Genomic DNA, 26,225 nt, shown 5'->3' with positions numbered 1-26,225 from the left:
GGAGGGAAATAACAAGCAGCAGTTACAACAACAACAAAAAACTCAACAAGAAGTCTAAAGAAACTATTTCCTCTAACGAAGCACGCTGGAAACGGTACCAGACACTGCTGAAGTCAGAGGAATTCAGCACGTGGCCATTTCCCTGTGCTATCGGCAGCACACCCTTCCCATGTTGATGCAATCACCCCCGTTGCTCCTCCTGGCTTCACCACAGATACATCCCCCTTCTCCAGGGTCCATCCTGTGCCCGTCCTCTACAATATAAAATTATTTTTCAGAAACTCCTGTAGAATGAAGTCAGCCGATCTGTGCAATCAGCTCAGCAAACCCGTGCATATGCAAGAGCTCTTTTCCATCACATTTAAACACCCCAGGAGGCCTGGCTGCACATGAAAATTGATGGAAAAACAACATATATTTAGCCTGCATTTTTTCCCTCCCAAATCAGTTTCTCCTCCTAGTTGTTCCCCCTCTCCAAGAAAGCATGGGGGTCCTTAAACTGTTTTGACTAGAGCTACATACAACAAACAGCTGAAAAAAGTCATTTTCTCTGCAGCCAGACTCCTCCCCAAGCCCCAAATATTTCTGACTTGTACCTAGATGAAAGTTATTCCAGCAGCTGCACCAGGCAGCCCACGCTTCGATTTTATAGTATTGCTATCTGACGTGCTTATTCACCAAGTTTCACTAGCTTCTCACCACATATACTCACTTTCAAGTTAGCAGCTGGAGATAAAAAAACAGCAATACTGGCATGGACTGCCGGCACCAACCTCGGGAGAGATGAAGAGACACAGGGGCAGTGCTGGTACTGCTCAGGAGGGATGGATGGAGTGACATCCTTGGCAGGGTACATCCCCAGGAGAGATGGAGGGACACTGGGGCACTGCCAGTACTTACCCCACCTGGTTTCTCACAGCTCAAATTTTAATACTTGCTACTGAGGACCCTAAAAATGCTGTTTTATTGCGCGGGATGTGACCCTTTCCTCCTGCAAGAAGCCTGGGAACACATCCTCTGCCTCTGCCAGGGCGTGTTTACATTGTAGTTAGCCTTTTTACCATCTCTATACACTTACACACACTCGCAAAAGACAAACGGAGATGTTGGTTAGGCAGCATTTCTTTTGACTTTGCACAAAGAACAACTCCCCACACAACTTTAAACACACAATTTCCATCTTGCATGTCAATCACTGCCAAGCCAACAGCTGTAAAACAGGCACCTAAGACAGAAAACTTTGGCTTAATGCTGGATTTTAAGACTTTTCAGACAAAAATGAACAGCTATATTTTCATTTATATGAAGAACAGGAGGGCTCCCTTGGCTGGGGAGGATTACAGCTCACCCCTGCCCTTCTTCCCCATCCACCCAAGGAACTGCATCCCCGTTGGGTCCCACCAGCTCATGTCTCTAACGACTGATGTGCGCGTTAAGATGACGCTGCTAGGGTATGCGTGTTTGCAAGCAGGACTAGAAAACTACATGCACGCAGAATCCAGTATTTAAAAGACAGACTAGAAGGTTTTGTTTGGGGATTCAAGGGGGTTTTTTTGTCAGACTGCAAAATGCCACCCTGAGCTGCCTCTGCCTGCACCTCTTAAAATTTGCACCTTTCTGTAAAGCCTCAGGGCATCCTGCTTTCCTCTGGCCCTCATGTTATGAGGAAAAATTATGGATATTTGGTTGTAGGACCCTCTTATCATTTGTTTCAGGAACTGGAAGGCACCAAGCAAGGCAGGGCTGCAGGAGGAGAAACATTTCCTAGCTATGACAGCTGAAGCTGGACCTGAAAGATTTTTACCCTTCCATGAACCATCTCCTGCCCAATGATGAACGACTCTTAAAACTCCCCAGGAATGGTCACCAGCTGCATGTTTCTCATTTTCCGAGTGCCTGGCTTGAGGCACTGCGGGCAGCTCACAGAGGCAGAAACTGGGGCTTGAATTAAAATATTCCACCACGCTCCACGTTCAACAGATAAAACCAAACCACCCTTCAATGCTTATACCATTACCTGTCCCGAAGCATCCAGCTCCGTCTCACAAGTGAATTGCAAAGACCAGCTTATGCCTTTAATTCATTTGCACACAGGCATCGCAGATGAACCCGGGCGGGAATTATTAATCCTGTCTTTGGAGCAGAGTTTGAATAGCGGGAAATAAATACAGCCCGGGGCCCCGTACACAATGGAATGGGACTGTACCCACTTAGCAGGCGGCTTTCTCTTATATTTAGCGATATGCAAGCCCTGTGGGGGAAAAGCCCACATGCAATCACACACTGAGACCACGCTGGTCTGCGCTTACACGGAAAAGCAGAGGAGATGCTGCGGGACCAGCAGCCACACACGCCATCTTCTACCTCCAAGTGTTTGACTCTGCAATTCTACTATAAAGCCGCGTGAGCGGCTTAGTTATTTATTTAACGAAAAGCTTTTAATTATCTCTCACACACACACGCATTATGTGGGGCGGGGAAGGGGGGGAATAATCAGCCTACAACTGGTGACCCGTGGGTTCAAAGGAATTGGGTTTTTCATAGAAACAGCTAACTAGCCCAAATCTTCTCCTGCTGCTTCCAAACCACGCTTCATCTGCAGGGCTCCATCCACGGTGTATTTTGCTGCGGCTACAACTCAGGCTGACCTGAACCTTCTAAGAAGGACCTTGGTCCGAGCAGAGCGAAGGCTCTTCCCCAAGTCTGGGCTGCAAGTTTCCTCAGGCAGCCACAGAGGACATTATTTCATGGTATGAACCTGCCAGAAAGTCCGACTGACATCCCATGGCACTCACCCTCGCCAACAGATGGAATGGACCGTTCTCCAAAAATACACGCATGGGAGGGAAGCACACAATGCAATGGCCGTGGCCACACTATCAGCCAGCCATGGAGCTCTCCCACCACCAGAAACACACCACAACACTACATGGAGCTGCTCTTCTTCCTACGTCTCCCAAGCTCTGCATCAAGATCAGGGAGATACAAAATACTCGGTCCCCTCCAAAAGCACCAGAGTTCAAGTGCTCTGCGACTTAATAAATTATAAACCACTGCTGTAGACGTTTGCTCTGAGCACAGGAGCTAAAGCAAGTTGGCATGGGAATTTGTTTAAAAAGCCCATATCAGACATGCAGTGGGGTCTGCAGAAGCATGCCCTAGAAGAGTTCGATTGCTTGAAACACACATCCCAAGCCCACACAATTTTTCTCTCTGTGGAACTGCTTCATTAAAAAAAAAAAAAAAAAAAAAAGAGAGATTTAGTCCATCTACGCAAACAAATTAAAAGTATTTGCTGCTTTTAATACATAATGTTAGCAGCATTACACAAGCAAAAATTCACATAAACAGAAAACAAGCGTAAACAACCGACTGAACGTAAAGAAACTAATAATATTAATCTGGATTAAGTACAAGCCATGAACGTTCCTACCTAATCCATCCGATGGACAAAGATAAATCCCTGCTATGCCGCATCCTACAGTTCTTTGCAACTTAAGGAACCAGAGTACCGACCAAAACAGCATAGCAGATGAGAAGTATAAGGTGAAATCTTTATGTATAGCTGCCTGCTTAATCTACACAAGATTACAGCAAAAACCAAGTACCAAGAAAGCAGAACAATCATTGCAAAAGATCGCCAAGCCCAGAGTGCAATTTCCACTCGAGAGGCAAAGCTTCGCGTTGAGCTTCCCCAGAGAGATGCATGACAGCAAAAAAACACAGCTCTGAGTCTGAACAATCTGAATATCTGCCATTTCTTAACGCTCCAGAAAAGTTGCACGGGGGTGAACCGCAGTTAGGAAGAAGCCAGTAGATCTGCAGCAGAGTTTAAAAGCACAGAATAAGGTTTGTAATAGGAAATAATTTGCATCCACAGGGCTGCTGCAGGCCCCTCAAAGACTACCTTACTAAAACAACACCTCTGATTCATCACTGCTCATTACCGTGAACGTAAAAGCAGCTTCAGCAAGCAGAGCAAGTCCAGGCTAACCCAGTGCAGCACACAACTACAGCCCAGCTCAAGCTCCCCATCTGCAGAGCTGTGCACACCTCCACCCGCAGCGGGGTGGGAAGCACCCGCTCTGCCTCCCACTCCGGTCGGGTTTCTCTATCGCAGGCGATCCCCTGACCCCGACAACTGGAGAGAGCCCGGAGCTCTCACCACCCACGATGGACGCAGCATCTCCGAGCAGTACCAACTTCTCAGGCTTTTTCCAAGAAATAGATGGTATGTGGCAGTAAGAGGCTGAAGAAGAATCCGCTCTGCAGCAGAATGGGTACCGTCATGGTCCCCCCAAAGGAAGAGGCTCTCATCAAACACCCCTCATTAGAGAACACAAGGAAAGGTGTTTGATGAGAAACTCCTGACTAGATGCTGTGGACACGCAGCCAACACCTCCACTGAACTGCCCCGAGGATGAAGAGCCAGAGGTTTACTTGCTGACCCCAAAAATCCAAGATTCCTTTGAGATGTTAAGTAACTCCTGGTGAAAACCTAGTACAGAGTCACTGCCTTCCATCAGCAACACTTCTGTATGTACAATTTTATTCCAGCATGTTACATGCCACACTCCCAACATCATCATCCACCCATCAACATATCAAAGCACACAGAGCATCCAAACAACCCGTGGCTGGAAGCCTGCAAGCTACCTCTGCACAGCAACACTTTGATCACTAATGAATGAATTTGTAAACGTGGTTGCTTGCTAGAGAAGCCACGTACCTACCAGCCTACCTCCCATCAATTCAAATATTTGCTCAACAAGCAGTAAATGGGGCATCAGAATAGATGTGTTTTACCGCTTTCCGAAAATCAAATGCTGTCAAGTGAAAATATCGCGTCCGCTCATGCAGAGCACACGGGCAGTTGGCAGCGCATTACCGGAGACAGAAGCTGTAGATTTGAAGTATCATTGTCTAAAGCATTTTTAGGCTTTGGGAACATACGGTGTGTTGAAACAGGCTGAGAAGAGTCCTTCCTCCCCTCGCCCAAGCCAGGAGTGCCAGAGAGAGAGAGACTGCTGCCTTCCCATCAAATGCTTTGCTTCTGATAAGAATTTGTTTTAAATTGCAATTATGAGATCAGATGAAAACACAGGTAATTCCCGTTCTTCCAATCTAAACTGATACAGGAAATAATTAATGCATTTATGTTAGGAAAAAAATCATCATTATCTCCATTTTGTAAGGTTCTAATTGAGTTTTAAATGTAAGGAGCACTATGTTTATCCTGATATTTACCTTCTGCAGCAGATTATGTCTGTCCATGGGAATCCTAGAAAATCCTCACCTACTTTATTAAGGCCATGTCAGCAGAGATACACAAAGGACCCCACTGCCTCGTAAATCACACCCAATGCTCAAAATTGTCACAGAAACATAACTGAAGATGCCAGACGTTGGCACCATGATGTAAAAAAATAAACGTCAAGTGCATTAGCAGCATTGACACCTGACACACACCGCAAGCAGGACATCCCCAATAACAGCCACCACAACATTACAGGAAAACCTTCAATGAATTAAAAATATGGTTGTGCCAGCCAACCAAAAAAACTGCTATTGCATCTCCACAAAGCAACCTTTCAAGCGAAGGGAGCAGCTCCTGGGGCAGCGACATGCCAGTCAGCTAATTGTGGAAGGAATTGCACTCCACAACATCGCCACAGAGATGAACGGCGATAGCAGCCAGGTCAGAGCCCCTCCACATCTCCCATCAATATACAGCCATATTCTCCTCCCACCGAGACCTTACAGGGATTATTTTTACATTCAGTAACTCAATTATGAAATAAGAATCAATTAATTAGAAGGACCATCCCTCCAGATCTACCTAACTTAGGCAAACAAAACCTAGCGTGTTTAGAAAGCCTTAAAGTCCTAAATATAAAGAGCAAGGTAAGGCAAAAATTGATTTTGTGCTGTTGCTCAGAAATAAGATTTTACTTCGCTTCTCTGTAATTTTACCAGTATCTTAACTAATTTATAAGACGGAGAATTGAATTATAACTGAACTACAATTTCTAGCACAACACCTGCCCCAGAATTTGGACAGTCTCTAAGAAATTTTCTCCTTACAGCTGGATATGCAATTCTTAAATAAACACTTACGCACCCACAGCTGGGAGGGCTGCCAGCCCCTGCCCAAAACCAGCCCCCTCAAACCACATACAGCCCTCTCGGTGCACAAAGGGAGAGCAAGATCCTTTTCCCCAAGAAACACTTAAGCGACTGCACTCGGGACGCTTGCAGACTCGGCACTCACAGATGCAGTCAAGGTGCGATTTTTAACTCATTCCGGGCCCTTTGGAGTCATTTTTGTTGTAAACGTTGCCTTGCTGGAGGTAAAAATAAAAACACGCCTCGGCGGAAAATCCTTTTAGCTGAAGAGCACTGCTTCCCAGCAGGCGAAGGTGTTTTCATGAGCTGAAATTCAGAGGGAAGCGGGATGCACAGCCTGGAAAGAGCCTTTACCCGGCCAGCGCCAGACCACGGCGCCCACGTTCATCCCACGGGTGGGCGAGCGGGGGCCCCGACAGTTTGCAGAGCTCGGAGCTCTTCCCCGCCATGTCTCCTTCCTCCTCCTCCTCTTCCTGCACAATGGACTCCGGGCAGAGCTGGGGACCCCGGCTCGGTCACCGGCAGCCCCGGGCACCCCCTGCCCCAGCAAGGGGGTGACACCGGGTGCCAGCTCCCCTGCGTTGTGTCCCCCCATCCCGCTATCCTCCCCCCCCCACCCCCCAGTTTCTCGCCTCCTGCAGAACCCGTCTCTGGCTGAGCCTCAGCCTTTCGGCTTGCAGCTCTCCATGACACACGCACCCCCACGGAGAGCTCGCACACCGCGCTGTGCACACACGGATACGCTGCGTGCACACACACACACACACACCGTGCGCACACAGACACACCGTGCGCACGCACACACACACGCTGTGCACGCGTGCAGAGACCACAGCGGACACGCAACACGCACCCCAGATACACCGCACACACACACACAGTGCCGATGCAGGCACTGTGCAGACCACGCGTGCACACTCACACCCCACGCACGCGTACCCTTTACGCGCACAGGAGCACGGCGCACACAAGCCACGCACGCACGCACGCTCACCGTGCAGACACAGACGCACCTTGCACACACGAACACGCGCAGCGTGTGCATGCAGAGATACCCCAGGCACGCACACGCGCACCGTGCGGAGACCCCGCGCACACGCACACACACGTACACATACACGCCCCGACGGCACCGGGACCGCGGGCACGCACCGATACGCCGTTTGCACACACGCCGCGCGCCCCGCGGAAAAAAACACCCATACGCGCACAGATAGCGCCGCGCGCGCGCGCACACACACACGCACGCGCTCCCGCGCGCACTTACCCGCCCGCCGAGGGCGCGCGCGCGCCCGCGGCCGCCCCCGCCGCCGGGCCCCGCCGATCCCCGCCGGTACGGCACCTCGGGGGTCGCTCCGCTCCGCGCCGAGCCCAGCCCAGCCCGCTCCGCTCCGGTGAGTGCCGCTGCCGCCGCCGCCCGCCCCGCGGCTCTGCACCCTCCCCCCCCCTCCACCTTCTCCAGCCCCGCCCCCACCCACAACACTGTAGTAAGTTCCCATTGGTCGAGAGCAGGGAGGCGGGGAGCGAGCGCCGCCTCGCTATTGGCTGAGGGAAAACCGCGGCTGGCGGGGAGGGTGGGGGGAGCGGGAGCGCGCGCCCCCTCAGAGCTCCCCCACCCCCCCCCGCCCTCCCCTGCGCGCCGTTTCCCTCCCTCAGGGCCGGGGCTCGGCGCCCGCGGGCGGCCCTGAGGGACCGCGGCCCTGCCCCGCCTCGGCCGCCTCCCTCAGCCCGGCGGAAAAACACCCCCCGCGCCCCGGGAGGGGGAGGCTGAACTGACAGGATTACCGGCAGCCCCCCCTCGCCCGCCGCCGGCCCGGCGCTAAGCCGATACCGGGGGTGAGGGGGGGTGGAGGGAAGGGGCCGCGGTCATTTGGCATCGCCCGGAACCGGTACGAAAGGGGCAGGAGGGGCCCTGCCTGCCGGTAACGCCGAGCGGCAGCGGGCGGCTCTCCCCTCCCTCCGTGACCTAGATTTTTAAATACAGTTCGCTGTCTCCCAGAGAAAGTTGTGGCCCATCTCAGCAGGAAGAACCGGGGGGGGGAGGGGGCGCCTTGTGGGGTTTCTTTATTTTTTTAAACGCAAGGCCATTAGGAACCGAACAGGTACTGGGCTCAGTGGAGGGGGTGCCGGGCCGATAAAGTCACAATTGAGATGGCGAGAGCTTCGTCCACAAGAAAAGCCCACAGCCGTGCTGGTGAACGTGCAAAAACAGGAGCACCGGTCCGACCGCGCAGAGGAGACTGACCCACGCACCACTCTGAAACTGTGCACATAACAGCACCGTGAAGCTTTTCCTCACCTACAGCCAAATTATAAGAAGTTATTTTTGTCAGCTAGAGCTGTCCAGCTCTCCCTGCTAAATACACCAGAGCAAAACGTTCCCCAGCTTCTTGTCAGCACTTCATGGGGCTCCAGCAAAGTTGCTGCCAGTACGCCAGCCTGACCAGCTTGGGGGGTGACCAAATCCCTCTCAAATATTTACACAACCCCAAAAGACAAAGGGCACCAGGGCATCTCCATTTGCCTCCCAAAGAGAATTAAGCTATCAGGCGCATTATTCTGCTTGCATTAAGAGCAACCATCCTACCTCTTCATCGGCAGATAATACCCTGGGCTGACACACGCCCTGGCTGGGCTCAAGCCGAAGCCCTCACTAGTACCAACCTAGCAAGGAACACTCACACACTAGGGACACTTGTGCTAAATAGGAGCCAAACAAACCCAATTTTCTAGAAAAATTAACATGCTTCTCACAGCTATTTACCCCTTCTCCCCTATATGTCTATGACACTTGGCTCTGCCAAAACACGCAGAACGGGGCAGCTCCCCTCTTGTCTCGGCATTGAGATTGCTAGCAAAAAAGCCCTTAATGGGAGGGAAGAGAGGTATTTTTGCCTTAAATCTGGACTATCTGGTGGTTTCCTTGGACTCAGATGAGCACGTTCCATTCAAAGACACAGGCTGGGAAAGGTCTGGCGGCTGCAAGTTGCTGCTTCTACACCAGGGACAGGCAGTTCCCCTGAAACATGCCCTGAAGCTCCGACTTCACTCCCCAAGGCATTAAATTAAGACATTTTAATAGCCCAGGCTGTGAATGGAGGAGGCTCAGCTGTTTGGTGCTGGCCCACCACAATAACTGCTGCCTTTGCTACTGCTCACCCACGATGGGCTGAAAACAGACTGTGTCAGAAGAGAAATGCAAGTCCAAAGGACTTAAGGAGAAAACCACCGAGCAAAGCAGCCACAGTTTTTGGATGCGAGGGATTGGCAACAGCTTCTTGCAATTAAGAAAAACAAGCAAACAAAACCACACTGCTTCATCATAACATGCACACACGCTGACCGACGGCAGATTGCAGATTACATGGCGAAGAGACCAGGGCAACGAAAACTTCACATCAAAACGGTGATTTAACACCACACAGCACGTCATCCACCATGCTCAGATCACCAGATGATCCCCAACTCCATCTGCCAGCATCTGAGTACAGCGAGCAGCAGCTCCTGTATTTTGAGCCGTTATTTCCCAGGTGAAGCATTTATCCACAGGGAGCACTAGTGCAAGCTGCCATACATGCTGTGCACGAGGGCAAAGGACGCTGTTACCTCTTCAGACTCCAAACAAACAGCCAAGACTTCGAATGGCAGGAGAAGCTTAAGAGCAATAGTCATCAGACATGAAATGAGGCACATGGTCTGTGCCATGAGAGTGCCTTGAAAATGTTCTGGGGCAGGGCGATTTGAACCTAAGCCAAAGCAATCCTTTTGTAGGGAGCAGAAAAAAGGAAAAAAGAAAAAAAAAAAAACACAAAAACAAACCAAAACCAACACTCTTCTGCATATGGAAATACCACCATCAACACCACACTTCTGCTGTAAATCGCCAGCTTAGCTTCTAACCTTTTCCTTCCTACACGGCCCCAAACTGACCTCTGAAATCCCATAGGAAGTAATGGAAATTTCTTAAATTCTTCACTATAAGAACAGTTTGCCCCGTGCCAAGCCCAGATTGCAAATATTTAAAGAACTCTCCCAGTTATAGCTGGTTTAAGTTGCTTTATAGAAGTCAATTAGAGACTGAGAATTATTTTAATAAGTCAGGATTTCTTGGTATTCAACTGCTGGATATAGGAATAAGGAGAGGAATTATATTCATTTTAGGCATGTGTTTGTGGTCTCTAAGGCAGAAGCTGTTCCTTGCAAGCTGAAAGGCCACTCGGTGAGCGCTCAGATCCCAATGGACTCAAGCAGTGCAAATCAACTGGGTCACAACAGAGAACGATGCCAAACCCTACCCTCTGCCTGTTCAATGTTCATGCAGCTAGCAAGCGGCTCAGAAGTACACACTCTAGCATCTTAAGAGCATCTAGACAGTAGACTAAATCCAGCTCAAGTAAGTTCTTCATAAAAAAAAATCCTTTGTAAGGTGATCCAGTGCTTTGCAGGCCCCTGCAGGATGCACTACTGGTAGGATTAGTTGTAAAGCAGGGCTCCCAATTTACAACAGTGCTGGTGAACACTGTGCCTAGAGCATTACTGGCACAAGAATAAACTGCACAGAGCTCTCTTCACCCCAAGGAGGTTCACTACATGAGGAATTCCCAATCTAAACAAAGGAATTGTACATCACACTGGTATCGGTGCTCCCTCCCCCAAAACAAGCAGGATTTAAGGTGAAGAGAAATACTCAGGATTACACCAAGTTCTAGGAAAACAAAGAAATTAAGCTGGTCAACTGAATCATTTATCCACTACTGCTCCAAGTAAGCTCATTGTGTCTATATTATGCATACGTATGTGTACATACAATAGGCATACTCTGTTTACGTGCCACGTTCACACACTTTGCTAGCAAGTGAGAGTCTCCAAAGCAGCAGCAGCCATTTCACAAGAGCAAACAAGGTGGGAGAAGAGCAGGTGGCTCAGTTTTGCCAGCTACTGGCCCTCTGCCCTTGGCTCCTCTTCCGAGATTTACTGTCACCATCAGCAGGGCTGATTTGGCTGGGAGCAGAAGGCCAGGATGAGGTGTAAAGGAAATCTCCCTTCAACTTCACAAGATTCCTTGATCTAGAACAAAAATATTTCAGGTAAATGATTTACCTAGAAGGAAGGGGTGCTTCAGCTAATGCTGCATTTCTCCCTTGCTCACCCCTCAATTTAGCACACAAAGTGGCAGGCACAGCAGAATTCACTGCCAGAAAAAGCCTCTAACAGGCTGAATTGCAAACTCAAGAAATTTTCACAAAGAACTAGAACACGCTGCACCGCTTTGCTACAACATGTGTGTGCATGGTGAAGGCAACCTGGAACATCCACAGTCACCTGGCTCTGTATCAAGTATTTAACCAAAGATTAAATCTAGTCCAGCCCATCACAGCACTCTCCAAAACCAACAATCGATTCATTGTTGAGCCAGTTATTAAAGGGCCACGCAGCACCCTCCATAGTTAAAGACACTAAGTGATTTTGCTATTGTAACCCCACTTGGCATCATGGCAGTTAGCCTCCAGTTTTGCTAAATCCAAGCTGCTTCTCCTATCCTTTTCTGTGTGGTTTCCTACTGGAGAGTTTTCCTTTGTTGGTTGTTTTAACAGCAGGAGTTGCACCCTTTGAAGGCCATTGTTGCCAAACTAAAACCGCACGTTCTTTCTTGTGGGAAGAAGAATCCAGTTTTCCAGCCACTACATCTTTTTAGTACAAGGCTGGCTTATGCAGATGCCTTTTAGGGAGATGGGGAAGGCAGAAGGGACAGCTGGGCAACTAAGCCTGTACACCTAGGAATTTCATCCCACCCAGAATCTGGTTAATTTATGCAAAAAGCTCCCATCATGGGTTTCATCAGTTTGCATGAAGTTGATGTTCAGTCGAGACGGTGTCTTGCAGCACAGCAGACTAGTTCCAAGAAGAAAGAGGAATAAAATAGAGGAAGAGGAGCATCAGCTCTCTCCAGGCTGTGTGCCAGTACAGGGAAGAACAGCTCCCTGGAAAGCCAGCTTTGTTCCAAGGCTTAGAGATGATGCGTAAAGCACATTTCTGCCAGGATGCACCGTTTAAAGATTAGAGGAGGTCAGCTTCAGCTTGCAGGATCCAGTTTTCATACAGTGAATGTTTGTACGTTGAGAGAGAAATACTCTTCCCCTTAAGTATGGGTAGGAAGTATTAAACACATGAGTGGCTGCACTTAAAGGATCTAGAAAGTGCTTAAGAAAACCTGGAGAATAGATTACATGTGATGCTGTGAATACAAGTAGTGCAGGCTCAGGAAAAGGCAGAATCAGTGTGGCATGAGCCTGAGCTCCAGAAACAGCCTGAGAAATGGACTGAACCATGGAAAGAGCCATCACAAGAGAGACAGCCAGCCCAACGGCATGCTGACCTCCATCAAGTTGCAAGCTCTCCCTTATTTCAAGCATTTACCAGTTTTTCATTCCCTAGCAGTCTTAGTGAAAAGAAGACACAACTAAAAACAGAGGAGCATGCTCACAGAGAGCGCTCGACTCCCTGCCCCTTGTTAATAAATTCCAGGAGACGCTGCTGGAAACCTCTTCTGTTTGGGCAGCAGGAGGAAGTTCAAGCCCTTGCGCCAGCCTCCTAAACCAAACACAAACAGCCAGCTTGGCCAGAGACGCAGCTGTCACTTCAGCGGGGGACAAGCTCAGCTATGCAGCCTTTGTTGAAATAAACCCAAAAATAACAGTTAGTGCCACCTAGGGACCAGTGCTAAGGCAGGGAAGCAGAAGAGCCATACCCCAAACAAAGGATGTCACTGGCAGGTTTAGTCCTTGCATGGATGAGAAGTCAAACTGCAGCAAGAAGCAGCTCTGGTCTATTTAAATAACACCAGGTAGGTGTTTTTTGAACTGCAGCTTCTCCCCATAAAGGCACCAGTTAGGTGAAGCTTTCACAAGGGGCTGCTCAAGCACAGATTTGACTCCATACTGTTACGCTCTCAATTTAGGCAAAGAGCATCCCTTGGCTTCAAACTACTCAAGAGCTCTTTGGTTCAGGGAAGGAAAGTTTCAAGATCAGTGTTTATTTAGGACCAATAGGTACCCAGCAGTAACTTAGAGCTAGGTACTTGGTTGAGAGCCCTCTAGTCTGTACTAACACATCACTTGTAATCCAAAGGCTGGGCAGCAAATTCACCCAAGCTATGACCCCAGCACTAGACAACTGACAGCCGTTCATTATTGCAGGCTAGACCTGCACATCAGTGAGGGACACCTGGCAAGACCTAACATTTATCTAATTGAGACTTTATCTATGGAGAGCAAATACAACTTCTAAACAGAGCATGGGCTACCTAATTTCTTCCAGAAGTAAGAGTTGAAGCTCTGCACCACCTCATTCAGTGCTGTTTCTCCTACCTGCTATCTCCTTGGACCTTGCAGGGTTTGTCTTAAGCTACTAACTGGATCAGACTCATCAACCCGAGTCCTTTCTACAGATGATCCCACAACCTAATACATCACAGCCAAAGGCTGCTGAGAGGGGCATTTCTGCAGGTGTGCAATGATTAATTGGTGCACATTTCCATATCACAAATTTTAAAAAAAGACTTCTCAGCTTGGTTGAAATGCAGTATATTAACCTTTGAAACTGGCAGTCATGGATACCAGCTTCAAAAAGATTACTATCAATAGGACAAAATCCCAGAGGATAGCATCACATTGCTGCCAGTTTTTCTGGAGCTTTACAAAATAAGGCATTTTGAGGCTTCAATTAAGGTCGTATCTTTCCGTGCTCATTTTATAAAGAAAACCCAAAGTGGTTCAGATTTATAGGCAGAATCCAAGTACTGGGGGAGGGGAGAGGGGGGGAAATCAGAAGTTGTAGAGGAAAGCTGTGGGTATGGATGGAGAGACAGGGAGGAGAGAGCAGGAAGCATGCTTCATCTGAACTGTTGCCATTGTCACAGTTAATTGCCAAGAGTCATCCTCCCTGAAAAAGGTTTCTTACTGAAATAAATAATAATAGTTCAGCGCGTTCTGCAGGTCCACAGAGGCTGGAAGTTAACATGGTGTGAACGGTAAATCTTTTGAGCAAGAGATGCAGCAACAGCTTTGAGATGCACACTAGCCGGACCTTACCCCTGCATTCACTGCAGACTGCATCAGAAAGAAGCTAATAATCATTAAGCTGCCATCTTTTATTTCTAATTATTTGTCTCCACAGCAGGGTTCCTCCAACCATGAAGCACAAGGGAAGCAAGTCTCAAAGGAGTAACTGTTTCGAAGAGGGCTTGCAGCTGCCACTGCATGAATGGCTCTCCAAGAACAGTAGCAACTGCTACAAACTGCCGACAGAGCTAGGAGGAAAGCATCTCTGTTTAGCCTGTTTTTCAATGTTGGTTTTTAGGTCAACTAAAACAGCTTTTCTTATGCAACAAGAGATGCAGAAAGCTCACTTGCTTTTGAGTTTTTGCTTTCATTTAATTAGATGGTAATTCAGAAGGCAGCACTGCTATTTTAAACACCACAATGAGAACTATTTCACCGCCTTACAAAGCACTAAAGTGAAACCACTGAGCTACGCCAGCCCTAGAACTTGACACCGCATCGGATTCTGATGGTCTCTTCTGAAGGGGTGGGACAAGCGAAAGAGATACCCTGCTACCACATTTCCAGGAGAGGTTCAAAGCAGAAAAATCTCACTGAAAGGTGGAAAAGGAGACCTTATTCGTTCATCCTCTTTGAGCTGTACGTGAACAAGAATTAAGGGGAGACCCAAGTTCATAACACAACTGCTGTTCAACAGCTTCACAAAGCAATGCCCTTCTCTAGGTGAATTAAGGGACAGAAAGAAACAGTTTCACATACAGGTAAGCTAAGATCAACTACACCAACATGTGGCTCCCAGCATTACCGATGCCAAAGTATGGAAAGACACAGCCCAGCAGCAGCCCATTAACGGACACACTGTGCTTACCAGCTCCTTTGCCACAAACATAGCTCTGATCATTTTTTCAGCCAGCACATATGACCTCACCTCGGATTTCTTGACAGGCCTCAAATAATGGCAACATATGTGAATCTTAGCTGAAGGTCAAGAGCACAACCTCAAACGTCACAGGCTCCACTTGCATCTTCAGCATTTTTCTTCATGGTTTCTGCCCTCCAGCTTCTCACAGCACGTCCCTCTGTGGAAGCTGCTGGTGTGTTACTTTTAGGACTGATGCCCCAACCGTCTTATCAGGCCAGGAGAGGAGATTCACTTACTACAGCTCCTATGCATTTTATGTTTACCTAAGAGATAAGCCAGGCTTAAAGATGGAAAGGCAACCTGACCCTGCTGTTTTCTCTGACGGGTGAAGGTCAGGGCTGTCCCTGATCCAGTGAAACTATACCATACAACCTTTATCTTTGCCATCACTAACAAGGTACCACTTAGCTTTCTTGTTTGCTGACCAAGAATAATACCAACTATTCAGCAAGCAGCAAATTTCATCTCGTATCAGGGTCAAAACCCCAAAAGCCTATAATAAGCAGGACCATTGAAATGCAATTCTCTACCCTCTGTGCAGTATGTGGAAAACAGACCACTCAGGCAAACAAAAGTCACAGTGAGACTGCTCTGGGGACAGCAAACCAGGGGTTGTTTGGGGTACCAGCTTTCCCCAAGGAAGAAATTCACCCCTGACCAAAGACTTGTCACACAGCGATAACCAGATGGGTGACTGTCCTGAAGGTCTGCTCAAGCACAAAGGACCAAGATCCTGCTGCTGCTCAGCTGGTCTGGGACATCCTGGCCAGCCTTGGACAGTTATAGCTGCTGCACATGCCTCTTGCTAACCCACTCCAACAGTCACGCGAGTAAGCGCTTGCATTTTGCTCCAAATACGAGCTCCCAGCCAGCACACTGCCAGCCTGCATTTCTCGCAGCTACACCTTCTGTGTGGAGGAGCTTTATTCTGCATTCAAATGACTGCTGGGTGTTTGGTGGGGATGGGAGCTCAGCACCTCTGATCAAGGCAGGTTCTCTAGGTAATTAATGATCTTTCTTTTAGAGATTTCGTAGCAAAGAACAGCTCATTCAGAACAGGAGACAGCTGCTCAGCTTCCAAATATAGTGCTTCACTTACTTCTGTGTAAGAACAACAGGTTTATGCTTGGATTTGATTCATCTCTCCTGCCCTCCACTGTGAGGCATTGTATAATAATGCTGAGTTTAAGAATAAAGCAATCTGTTCCCAGAACCTTCTTCTGCTTTCCCTTCAAGTCTTTCATCAGTGACTGGCAGCACATTGAACGCACTCAAAATACACTCCAGTCTTTTCCGTTACTGGGAGAGGAGAGGATATTACTGGGGAAGGGGGGGTGATGGACAGGAAAGGGGAAAGCTTAGCAGGAAGATACTTTAAATTTTTTTTAAAAAAAGTAAATTAAAAACTTCTGAAGTTTCCAGAGATAGCAACCTCAACGCAAAAGCACCACTGCATCCAGAGAACCAGCTTTACCAAGCAGAGACCCCTTCCTTTCCTCCACCCTGAGCACACACCCCTTATTTTGAGAGTCCTTAATACACAAACAGCACCTTGCAGCCAGCCTCAGGGGCAGGCACCAAACCTCCGCTGGAAAACCATGAGAATCCACCCCACCAGGACAATTTTCCCCCTACGCAAAGCAGGATCTCTCTGAACGGAAGCTAGAAACATCGGTGCCTGCCGCACTTCTCCAAGCGTGACACGCATTTCCCCTCCTCTCCTGCCAGAAGGGCCTCAGGCCTTTGTGCCCTGCAAAGCCCCGCACATCTGCAGGTTTGCAAAGGGGAAGCCAGCCCAGCGCTGCACTCCGGCCTTCAGAGAGTCCCTTACACAACCATGGCACTGATTTACCATCAACAGCTGCCAGGGGGCATCTGGGGAGAAACAGGGAGTATTGCTTTCCACTACCAAAAACATTTTCACTTCCATTTGCTCACTTGCTGGCACTTGGTGTGCTTTTATCACCGGGTCAGCACTCTGCAGCCCAGGCTGGCAGGAAAACTACGGCTGGGGGCTTTTTCATGTTATAAATTTGGCCTGGAAATTGCTATATTAAGCGCTTTTCAATATCCAAAATCGTCACACACACACAAGATAAATCCTCCTGTTTGATAACAATCAATGCTCCAGAGTGTAAGACACAATAAACAGGTCAGTTCATTATTTAAGTCCAAGTGATTCGTTTCGGCTACTTCCTCTCGCTGATCTAATGAAGCAGTTACTTACCCAGAGATGAGACAGCCGGGCAAACCACGCAGGCAAGGCACCAAAATCCATCACGGGGCAGTGTATAGAAGAGAAAGGAGAAGAGACACTGGTTAATAGACAGTTCTAGCTAAACATGAAAAACCCCATGCACCTGCCAGAAAAAGCCCTCGAGCCACAAAGCCAAATCCTCACACTTGTATTTTACGTGAGCACTGCAAGCAGAGTTCACGTAAGCGAACTTTGGTGTCTGACTCTTCCCAGAACTGAAGGTGGAACCGGACATTCACGTTGAGCCACTTCTTAGAAATGTAAACATCAAGTGGGGAAGGAAGAAAAAATAAAAAAAAAACCCCAAAACATTAGCCCAACATTACTTAACGCTGATAATACAGCAAGTGGTGACGCAGGCGTCCCGTGCCTGCCAAGCTCCAGCGAGTACGGCCTCCAGAGCCCCAACCGGTGCCCAGGGCAGCACGGCACGGGTCGGGCACTGCTGAGTCCTGGGCAGAGCTGGGCTGGAGAAGCAGCAAGCGCGGTGTGGAGCCTGCAGACTGGCCCCGTCCGATTCTGTGTCCGTCTGGCTCCTCCAGCCTTACATAACTTCTTGTGCAAACTTCTGCAAGGGATGGACACAGCCCAGCGCCTCCGGCCCCAATCCACAGGGCTCCAACTGAGCCCTCTAGTGGGCTTTAAAAACTCAACAAAACACCCATAGATTTAATTTAATTAACACTCTGCCAGAGGCCTCTAAACCCTAATCCTCTCAACAAAAGGATCATTAACTAAATGAAGAGATTCAAGAGAGCAACGGTGCTCTCAGCCGCAGCAAGGCCGGCTCCGTGCTCCGGCGGGCACACGCCAGGACCCGAGCAGGATGCTGAAATCCAGCCAGATCCTCGGTCCACCGAGGGTCCAGGGACCCGCTCGACAGACAAATGCTCATAGCACGCAGGGCAAGTCTAGCACGGTGCCGCGCTGCACCAGGCACAGGACTATGCACCTCCTTTACAGCCATCCTGCCGCACCGGAGAGACAGGCACAAGCCTGCACCCATCCTTTGGGATGCACTGCGATGCTGACAGTCTCCATTGAGACTGAAAGCCCGAACTGCTGAACCAGGAGAGGATTTAGCTGGAGCGCTGGTTGTTTTTAAGTGTTATTATCCACTGATGTCAAGAGCCTGGCAAGCAGGTGAGAGCTCTCGTTTCAAGAGGCAGCCTCGGTCCTTCAACCGAAGGCTGGGAAAACATCTCCATCTCGCCCAGCCCTGCTAGCATAAACGGCAGGAGGGGTTTTCCTCACTTGAGCAAATGGGGTGTACATTGGCAGACGAATTTACTGCATGCAGGTTGCAGTCCAGTAAGATGCAGTCAGGAAAAAATCTTTACAGTCAAAGGTTCCCAGTCCATGAGCTTCAGCCCAGTGAGACAGGGATGAAGATTTGGGGTTGCCCTTTGCAGGTGGCTCTCTTGGAAAGCCACCTCCACTTTCTGAGCCACGCAGAGGATCCAGAGCAGCTGCAAGGAGCACACCCACGAGAGTACTCATTAGTATGGTGAACAGGAGCAGAAGAGATCTTAATTATAGGGCAGGGATCATTCCCTCTGGGTTCGGATATCAGCAGCCTCGCCGGGGCCATGCTGCCCCACGGGACAGGCGTTCCTCGACAGAGCCCACAGCAAGTGCTGCCTTTGCCTGTGCCATGTGCAGAGCCTGCGGTCAGCGGGATCCTGGTTGGGGCTCTGCAATGAGCTGCAGAGCCTCAGGCTCACAAATGTGAGAATCCAAACCAAGGAAGACTTCAGGTGTTGCTTGCAAAAAAGCTTCTCTCCGTCAGCAGCAGCCTGCACAGGTCTCTCTGGAGATGGTACTGCAGCCCACCGATAGGTACTGGTCCCCTGACTTTGGTGCTGTGTGCGAGCACCCCAGTCTCATCAGCAGCTTCTGAAGCTCAAATCCAAGCTCCAGCCGTGGCGTTCACCAGGGCAGAGACTGCAGTAGCTGCTGGCAGCGCAGGCTCATACCAGCGCAGCTGCCACAACCTGGGGCAGGGCTTTTAGGGTGGCCAGGAGATGCTTTAGCACACTACCTCTCCCCGGACAAACGCAGCCTTCCTTAGAGGGACCTCAGCCCTCCAAGATGCCAGCCCAGCCCATTACAGACCCTCTATGTTTGGGTTTGTATGCTGGAAAGCATTCAGAAAGGTCTCCATTTTCTTTTGCCCTGCCCCCTCCCTGCAGGTTTTCAGGACGTGCCTCCAGGATAGAGCTGACACGTCGTTCAGGCCTCCTTGCCTGAGGATGCGGGAACAACTGTTCCCAGAGCTAATGAGGCTGTCCTGCTTTGACCCGGGGCAGTTTTCAGCAGACACAGAATAAACAGTCCTCTCCATGTTCACCTCCTGGAATAAATCCCAAGAGCTCCCATCTCCCCAGCCCAGGCAAGAACACAGATGGTCGCGGAGATTAAAACATACAGAGAATTAACCGCCCCGTGCAAATGAGCTTCTTCATCCAGCCCAGCGCTGCAAGGTGGTTTGAGGTACAGCACTTGGATGTGATCATCACGGTTTGCTGAGCTCCGATAACAGCCTCGTATCGACCAGAACAAGGACCCAGAAAGCTGAGAAATTTGAAGGCAGTTTGTAGAGGAGGCAAGATGCAAACTGCCAGAGCCAGGCAGCTGCCGTAACCACAGTTGCCTCCTGCTACAGCAGAAGAAGAAAAAAACAGCGGCACCGGGAAAAAGCCTGGCCAGCAGCGCAGATCAATTCTGTGCTCAGCTATCTTGTGTATTCCCACCGAAAGGCAGCTTAGATGGATCAAGCAGCACTGCAACCCCGACGTGAGCCATCTGCAACTCCGGACGCTGCCCCAACACCTCCAACCGCTGCTCACAAGGCACCGGGCACCCACGGGCTGGCAGCAGGCAGCGAGGGAAACCCACACCGGCCCCCGCTGCCTTTCCTAGAAGGCTGAAGTCTTGGCACCCAGCTGAGGCACAGGATCTGTCAGCACAGCACACCGGGAAGGATCCGACCGTCACACGGGGCCAAGAGACCTTCCCAAGGAAGGCAGGGCTTTCTCCAGGCTGCCTCCCAGGGAGGAACTGCACCCCAAACCCATGAGCACGTTAGCATCACCAGTGATAGGTTTAAACCTTATTTCATTTTTACTCAAAACCAGGGAAAAATTTCTGAAAGGAATGGACTTCTTGCTCAGCCACATCCCAGCTGCCAGTTGGTATTTCTAAGGAACAGGTTTCAAGCTATGCAATGATACAGATGACTGCGTTTGCTATTAAAAGCCTCCACTTTGCATCCGAGGAAATCCCCAAGCAGCACTGACCCCATCTGCCAGCCCGCGGCGAGGCTCCTCACAGCCGCAGATTGGCCAAGGCCGATCCCAACCATACGGCAGAGGTTCACCTCCACGTCAGACGCAGGCACCTCCAGTGCAACATCAACACAGAGAAAGTCACGTTACAGCCCAACATGGCTCAGGGCTGGGCCAGCGTCTGCCCTCCATTGCTCCCATGCTCAGCATTTGAGTTCATGCAGATGCAGGGAGGTGACTCGGTGCTGATATGGACCCTCCATGCAGAGAAAGAGCTCCCCTCAAGTTTTGAAGTGCCCACAAACAGCTTACCCCATCTCCAAGGGCTTTTGGAAAGCAGATATAGAAATACAAGCCCTTAAAAGGCTAAACCACCACTGCAATCGGGGGAGAGCTACCAAGCAGGGATCATCTCACTGAGGTCACATATAGCATGGTAAATGCTGTAATGCATCAGCTGCGTTAACGCCCTGGCTACGATGATGCTTCAAGGCATCGGTCCACCCCAGCTCCCACCCATGCCGAGCAGAGCTCAGCACCAACACCAGGTTCTCCAGGCTGTAAACAAGTCCAGAGTTTCCCCACGTCTCCCACCCCATCGCTGCGATGCACTGGCTCGTTTGCAACACCTACAAGATTGCTTTAACACTGCTGCAGTCAGAGCTTGGTCACTCCGAAGACTCCCAGCACACGTCAAGCCTCACAACCCCTTGCTCAAATCCAGCTCAGGTCAACCGTGGCCAGATGTAATTACCTACATGAAAGGAGCTAGAAGCTGCCTCTAATAAGAGGATGTATTTGTGCCACCAGGCCAGGGCTCCTCCTCCTCTTTTGCCGCTTACCAGGCTGCCAAAACTTGCCTCACATTAAGTGGACCAGCAAGAACTTAACCTCATTCCTTGCTACGAAACCTGGCTTTCCCAGGAATGGCAGGAAAAGGCAGGTTTCTTAGTCATTTATTTACGAACAGGAGCGGAGAACATTTTAACAGGATTCGTTCATTTAATTGAATAGCGCACGGGACATCAGTGGCTTTATTTGTGTTGGCAAAAGGCTTTGGGATGAGCAAATGGAGGAGCAAGGGCAGGGCCTACACCCCAAAACACTTCCCGGGGCCAGGCAACGCGCTGCCCTTGAGCCCGCAGCCGTCCGCAGGCCGGTGTGGGGCTGGGGTGGTTCCCGACAGCCTCAGCATCCTCCCGGGTGCGTTTTCCCAGCTGCCTCCAAATCACCAAGCTGCAGGAAGCAGCAGCAGACGGCTCTAGCTAAGAGGCACAGCAAAATAACATGACCCGAGTTCCCTTCCAGCCTCTCCTCCTAAAATGTGCGAGCGCGAGGCAGCTTTAGAGCCCTCCCAGAGCAGCAGGGTCCAACTCACATGAGGCTCAGACAACACAAAGCCATTTTGACCCGGCGTTTTGTGCCCCTGAGCAGACACTCGGGCCGGGAGCCCAGATGGTGCCTGTGTGTGCACTGCCCACGGCACCCCGTGCCTGCATGTCTGATATTTCAGGATTTTCTCGGGGGGCATCAGGAGGGGACTAGAGACAAACCATGCTAATTGGATAGACGAAGAGTCCTCTGCAGCCCTATAAAGCTGCAAGCAGCTGCTCAAAACCTCTTGTGAACCACAAAAATAGTTTCATCTAAGGAGCAGGCATGGATTAAACGCTACAAACACCCTTTTCTTTTCTGTGCGCAAAGTGCACTTTTCCCCACTGCGGTCCCAAAACAAAAACCAGACCCGCAGATCAAACCAGGAAATTCAGTGAACTTTGAGCACCAACAATAGCAGGAGGATTTTCCAGACCTTCAAGCTTGTTTTGCAAGTCCCAGATTATGTAAAGCGCTGGGCTGCCATTGTCGGGGAAGCCACGCTGCCTGCTCGGTGCTGGAGCCAGCTGGCACCACGCTGCCCTCCCGGCAGTGCCTGTACCTAGCAAAGGCAGCAGGGTCTTGTGCAACGCCGCAAATTCCTTCCCAGGCACCTTCCACTGCAGCTATTGCCACGCGGCAGCAACTGCCTTTCGTTTTACACCTAATTGTTATGTGATTAATCATCTTCCCAGGGTCTGGGTTTGTTTTCCAGACTACACTCCTGCCCAGGCTTTAGGTACTAAACCAGCTGCCCTGGAAGAAGAGTCTCCTTTGTGTCTACAGGGCGGCTTTACTGTGCCATCACGGCTGTGCCCAGCGGTGAAGCATCCCTTCCAACGCTTCACTAATCCTTGGCTTTTCTGCCAGTTGGGATACGCCGGAGGGGTGAGGCAGTTATCGCTGCACACACGTCCTCCGGGAGAACAATATGAGAAGCTGAATTCATCCCACATTCAGCACCCAGCTGGAAAAACCCCGTCAACACCCCCGAGGCTGGCGGGATGGGAGCCGGCATCCCTGGTACCCGGCTCCACGCATGATCCGTGTCCCCTGGCAATGGCCTCGCACACGGTCCCGCTGCATTTGCCTAATTAAGACCTAATGAAGCGGGAAGATCCATTGTGGGCCTGGCAGGGGAGCAGATGTGCCCCCTGAACCCGGTCGCTGCCGGAGGGGAAGCCCGCTGCTGTCTCCAGGGTGAATCAGCAGGAAAAGCTCAGGCTGGGATGCTCAGCCCTGCAAATTCAAGACCCCGCTGCTCTGTCAGAGCCAGGGAAAGAAAAATGCTCTGTTCGTCAGCAGCCTCTAGTGGGGAGAAGCACGCAGATGGGCTGGCCGCTTCGGATGCACCCCGCCAGACCCAGAGAGCCCACCCTGGCTGTCCCCACCAGCTCAGCCAGGGCTGGCCCGGCACAGTCCCAGTGCTCACGGCATAAGGGACCCCAAGAGCCACGAACCGAACCCACCACAGCCTCAGCGGCACATCCAGTGTGCGAGGCTGCTCAGAGGGGTCGTCCCCACGCGCCGGCTGCAGTCCCACACCCAGCGCTGGTCCCAGGCTAAGCACAGAGAGCTGGCTAGAGCATCTCTCCGTGAAGCCTGACTCAGAGCCTCGCACAAATCACTAGGTGAAGAAAAGTGCGTAAAAGGGACAACTGACACATCCCCATCCTTCCTGGGCAGCTCACTGAGAGAGAGATCTCCAGGCTGATGGTGGGCGAGTCCCTCCCCCCCACCTGAATCACACCTCAGACAGCTCCCACACCTCCAACCTGCAGCACCCAGCGTGGCCAAGAGCCAATTTGAACCCCAAACTTCCAGCCACCACGGCCTCGAGCCTCTTCCTGCAGGTGGGAACGCGCACAAAGGTAAAACGCTGCTCGGCAGAGAAGGGAGGGTATCTGCCCTCCGGGGTAGACACCCTCTGCAGTCTGCTCCCCTCCCCGGGCAAGGGCTGCAGATGGAGCTCAGAAAAAGCTCCATTATACATTAAATTAGTGATGTAACTTCAGAGTCCCCCGCTCAGAGAACAGTTGATATTTTCCTTACCCTCCAAGCAATCTTCACCCACCAGCAGCTCCGAAAGGACCGTGCCAGCCCAGGGGGGACGCACGGTACAGAGAGATGTGGCTGCAGGCAATTCCAGCAGCTGCCAGGCTGCGTGCCGGGAGGAAAGCCTCGTCAGAGCAGCACCGCCGCGGATGAGAAGGCACTTTCTCTCCTCGGCAGGGTTTCAAACCCTCTCGAGAAGGCCTGAAGTTTCTCTTAAGCGCAAGGCAAAGCCAAGAGAAGGGACGGGGGAGGCCCCTGCCGCCTGCAGAACAGCTTGAGCCCGACCACGGGGAAGCAGTTTGATGCACGGATGAACTTTTTGCTGCTGCTGACTCGCCGTTACCATCACGACACGCAGAAGTGGCACGTGCCCCGCTTCGGGCGAGAAACAGGAGGGACTGCCAGCACCGCGACGAGCTGGGGGAGACCCACGTCTACGCACACCCCGGCGCTCAGAGAGAAGCCGCACACCTGGGAGGGCACGAATTGCTCCACAAGTTTTTGTTGCCTCCTTTCGGGGACGGGCACAGCGTAGCTGCATCACTCACGGGCACATTTAGCATGAGCAGGGCAACGGCTGCGGAGGAAGGATTAGGCAGAACAGGGAACCTCAGCTCCGTGTCACCCAAAGCTCTGGCGCGGGTGCAAGTTACTCCCACAGACTAACCGGGTTACTCTGGCAGAAAGAGGATGCAGAGGGGAGCATGCGCACCGCCGCCGGCAGCCCTGACCCCAGCTCTCCCAGAGCCGTGTCCGTGCCTTCGTTAAAGCCTTAGGAAGGGAACAGCAGATGGATGAAGAGGGTTTTGGGGTGCACCTTGCAAGAACCTGACTTGCTCCCGCACCCCAAGGCAGCTCCCTACTGGCGGGGCAGCAGAGATTTCCTCGCACCAACAGCCTTCCCCATCCCCGGCCATTTGCTCCGGCTCACCAGGTCTCACGGCACGTGTGAGGGTGCCAGGGGGCCGTTGGTGCACCCCACGCCGAACCACAGCCCCACGCACCTTTGCGCAGCCTGACCTCGCACGGGGCGTACGTTGCCTGACATCAGCCCCTGCCCGCCCGAGCTGGCAGGGCCGGCCAGCAGCCTTGGCAGCGACCCCACCGCAGGCAGCTGCCAACACCGCCTGACCCCAGACTTCAGCCCCATGACGGGGCCAGCCCCACAGCCCCGCTACAGACCCCACAGAGGACACGGCACCCCAACACCCACTCCCGCAAACTGCAAAGCAAATGTTTATTTTTCCCACGCGGGAGCCTCGGCGTAAGGCAATCCTCAGGCAAGGAGGCGGCTGCCGGCAGCGCAGAGCCAAGGCACACCCCTCCATTGCAACACAGCCCTAAAGATAGCTGCTGTCCCCTACGACTCCGGCCAGCGGCTCGGACCCCGCAGCACCTGCCGAGCCCACCGGGAAGCGGGGATGCCCCCGGCGCAGCCCACAGCACGGACTAGCGAGCAGGTTTCACCGACCCCTCGTCCCTCTATGGCTGCAGGAGGGCAAAATTCAGGAAGGGAAGAGATTGCAGGAACCGCCGGGGACGCCGAGTCCCGCTGCACGCTCCTCTGGTCGCAACGTCAGCACCCCATCTAAAAGGGGATGTGGCGAAAGAAATCCCCTGCTCCCGCAGCCAGTAACTGTGCAGAAAAGTCGATGGCGAGATTTTTAGCACTGCTTGGTTGAGCGTGGCATCAATCCGCACCGGGACAGGTATCAATGGGAGGAGGAGGCCCCCGCCACCGGCTTTGGGAACTGTCTCAGCAGGCGCAGACGGCGTCTTGGAGAGAGGGGACAGAGCGCGGCCGCCCCAAAGCTCTGGGCTGAGCCGGCTGCGGCTCAAGCGCAAACCCAGCGAGCACCAGACACCTCCGGGAAATCACAGCCGGACCCAGATGCCAACACGGGAGCTGCCTCCTCCCAGGGAGGGACGACCAGCGCCGCTGCCGTGACCATGGGGTGTGTGGGGGGGGGGGGGGGGACCCCCACTCCCCGAGGTTGCACCCACCTTTTCCCCCTCTGTTGCAGCAGTGGGAATGCCACCGCGGCGGGGAAAAACACCCCAGTCCCAGGGTTGGGATCCCACTGTGGGGCAGGGCCCCCACACCCTCTGTGCCCCCTTCCACCTCCCAAGCCTGAGCCTGCTGT

At 51.5% G+C, this 26,225-nt stretch overlaps 1 protein-coding gene across 19 annotated transcripts in view; it reads right to left on the bottom strand.

Annotated features, from left to right (window-relative positions):
• The window catches only part of EPB41 (erythrocyte membrane protein band 4.1), an 87,457-nt gene extending 69,944 nt beyond the window's left edge, over positions 1 to 17,513 (bottom strand). For 18 of the 19 annotated variants that reach the window (XM_075047654.1, XM_075047655.1, XM_075047647.1 and 15 more), the window contains exon 1: positions 17,336 to 17,513. The gene's annotated coding sequence lies outside the window, so the exon portion shown is untranslated. Of the gene's footprint in view, positions 1 to 7,393; positions 7,411 to 17,335 lie in introns of those variants that run through there. The other variant, XM_075047645.1, reaches the window with a different exon arrangement.
• Between the last annotated feature and the right edge of the window lie 8,712 nt (positions 17,514 to 26,225).

The sequence above is a fragment of the Buteo buteo genome, chromosome 16 (genome assembly GCF_964188355.1).
Source record: "Buteo buteo chromosome 16, bButBut1.hap1.1, whole genome shotgun sequence".
In the NCBI taxonomy this organism is placed as follows: Eukaryota; Metazoa; Chordata; class Aves; order Accipitriformes; family Accipitridae; genus Buteo; species Buteo buteo.
The sequence above is the reverse complement of the archived record's forward strand: the minus strand, read 5'-3'. Positions and strand labels throughout refer to the sequence as shown.